We start from the raw sequence: 2886 nt of genomic DNA on the forward strand, positions 1-2886 counted from the left end.
GCGGGCTCTGGGGTGGCACGGCGGGAGGGTGCGGGCTCTGGGGTGGCACGGCGGGAGGGCGCGGGCTCTGGGGTGGCACGGTGGGAGGGTGCGGGCTCGCACAGCGCAGAGCCGCACTTCACCTGCAGAATGACCAGGAGTGGGGAAGTCAATGCATCCTCCCTAGGTCTGCTCTAGACGGCAAGAAACTCTGGCAACTTTAAGGAAATCACTGGAGAAACTAACAGCACTTTTCAGAGTGTTCATCTCCTTTTGATCATTAAAAAGCTGATTTTTACATAGGCATAAGGAGGAGCTCTAGGAGAGACGGGCCCTGGAACGGTTTCCCCTCTGGCAGAGCATGGGAGCAAGCACTGGCTTCAGAGGTGGTGAGTGGAAGGCAGAGGGGTGAGACTGACTCAAATGTACAATACAACACAGGGTCTAACCTCACAGGCCTTTCAATCTATGAAAAGAAGTCTCCAGAAAGAGGGAGAAGTGGCATATGTAAATTACATAATTCTTTGCTACTATGCTATTACCTTTTGTAAACTATCAGAAAGTGATTAAGATTCCCCTGAATAGGCACTTTAACTGTTCTGACAGGTTCTGCAGTTACGCCCAGGACAGCTTACCTTAATGATTTAAAAACTTTAAATAGGCACCCTACCCTTTCTGATAATTAGCAGGCTATCATTAATTACTGAAATCAGCAGTCTAAATAGCAATTCTGTCAGCAAAAACTGGAAAGAGAGGGTGGAAGACGGACTACACAAACACTAAAGATCTTCTGAATTTTCCAGTGGCAGGATGAGTCCCCAAGATGAATAAACAGAAGTCATTCCCTGATCATAACGGGGAAGACATTCTGAGAACACTCCTTTTCCAGGGCTGTTCTTTCTAACAGCAAAACTACAACACAAGAATCTTTGCAGACATGATACATAAAAACCTAACACTGAAACTCAGTATCTCTCTGGTTCTTCAATAAGCGTATGTGCTTCTATTTGCACAGATGTTAAAATGCTGAAAATAGTGTGTTCGAGGGTGTACGTATAATCTACAGAGATCAAACCTTTGGGACTGTTCTTGATTCCCACCCGTTCCAGATTTAAGTTTGCCGATCTGTCTCTTTAAGTGGCATGAATAAATTCAAGCATAACTGACATTTGGTGCTGACCATAATCATATTTTATATTATCTCACCAACAGCACTGGACATCAAAGCCCCACCTGTCTGATGAAGTTTTAATTGGCATTTTGAATATAGCAAATTGTAATAGTCCTATTTCATACACAGCTTCACAAAATTAAGACAATTTGTGCTCACCACAATGCTGTTGTTACAAACAGGTGTTTTGTTTTTTCTGTTTTTTTTTTTTTCCAAAGATGGGGTTTCACCACATTGGTCAGGCTGGTCTCGAACTCCTGACCTCAGGTGATCCGCCCACCTCGGCCTCCCAAAGTGCTGGGATTACAGGCGTGAGCCACCACACCCGGCTTGTTTTTTCTGTTTTTAACACTCTCTTGCTTGCACTCAAATGAGGTTTTTGAAAGAAAGAAAAAAAGTTGCACCCTATGCTTGGCCTCTGAATTTCTAGGTTGTCCCTCTTCATGGAAACCACTCAACTGCGGCTGGGAGGAAATCATTCCCTAGAAAATTCAAGCACCACGAACATGTCAACTGAACCACCCTCATCCCGGCCACGCTCCTAGGGCAGGAGGCAAGACAGCATTCCCGGTATTTAATTAACACTAGAATAAACATGGCTATTTTAGCATGGATACTGAAGGCTGGGAAGCAACAAGGAAAGAAACTCCACTTGATTAGAACACAGGACTGTCATCAGCAGGCCTTCCCTGATAAGTGGTCGGGCAGGGTCTCCCCAGGTCAGTGACCCCACAGAAAAGTCTGATGCAGGTTGCTGGGGAACCTCTGATGAAGAACTAGAGCTTCTATGCTTCTCCAAGGGGCGCCTCCCAGCAGCCAGCTCTTCCCTAGGGCCTGGGCTTACACAGGTGGCCTACTCAACTGCTGCTTGAATGTCCCTCCCAAAGGTGCTTTTTCACCTGGGGACACATGGAATTCTGAAATCAACCTCATCACTACTCTTTTCAGATTCGGAGCCCAATTCTGGGACGTGTGTGAGTCTACAGTCTGCACACGTATCTGCAGAACCTCCCCTAGGACACCGGCTAGATGACCAACGTTCCTCAAACCTGAGATTCTGAAAACATTTCCTAACGTGCTGGAATGTATGAGAGGACAAGCCACCGCCAATCACTGCAGAATAAAGCAAAGCGCAAATGTGCAACCGAAGAGTTAAGCACCCAGGCCAGGCGTGGTGGCCAACATTGTCACCCCAGCACTGCGGGAGGCCGAGGCAGGAAGATCACTGGAGCCCCAGAGTTTGAGACCATCGTGGGCAATACAGGAAGACCCTGTTTCAACAAGAAACAAACACAAAATTAGCCAGGCACGGTGGTACGCACCTGTGGCCCCAGCGACTCGGGAGGCTGAGGTGGCAGGATCACTCAGTCCAGAAGGTTGAGGCCACAGTGAGCTGTGATCACACCAGTGTACTCCAGCCTGGGCAACAGAGACCCTGTCTCCAAAAAATTAAAAGGGGGGCTGGGCATGGTGGCTCATGCCTGTAATCCCAGTATTTTGGGAGGCCAAGGCGGGTGGATCACTTGAGGCCAGGAGCCAGACTAGCCTGGCCAACATGGAAAAACCCTATATCTACTAAAAATACAATTAGTCAGGCGTACTGGTGGTGTGTGACTGTGGTCCCAGCCACCCAGGAGGTTGAAGAACAAGAATCCCTTGAATCCAGGAGGCAGAGGCTGTAATGAGTCAAGATCACACCACTGTACCACTCCAGCCTGGGTGAAACGTCTCAAAAA

General features: G+C 47.8%; 1 protein-coding gene across 3 annotated transcripts in view; it reads right to left on the reverse strand.

Moving 5' to 3' along the window:
- The window catches only part of TRMT44 (tRNA methyltransferase 44 homolog), a 37052-nt gene that overhangs the window by 14564 nt on the left and 19602 nt on the right, over nt 1-2886 (reverse strand). The window lies entirely within an intron of this gene.

This window comes from Cebus imitator, unplaced genomic scaffold (assembly GCF_001604975.1).
Source record: "Cebus imitator isolate Cc_AM_T3 unplaced genomic scaffold, Cebus_imitator-1.0 Scaffold117, whole genome shotgun sequence".
NCBI lineage: Eukaryota > Metazoa > Chordata > Mammalia > Primates > Cebidae > Cebus > Cebus imitator.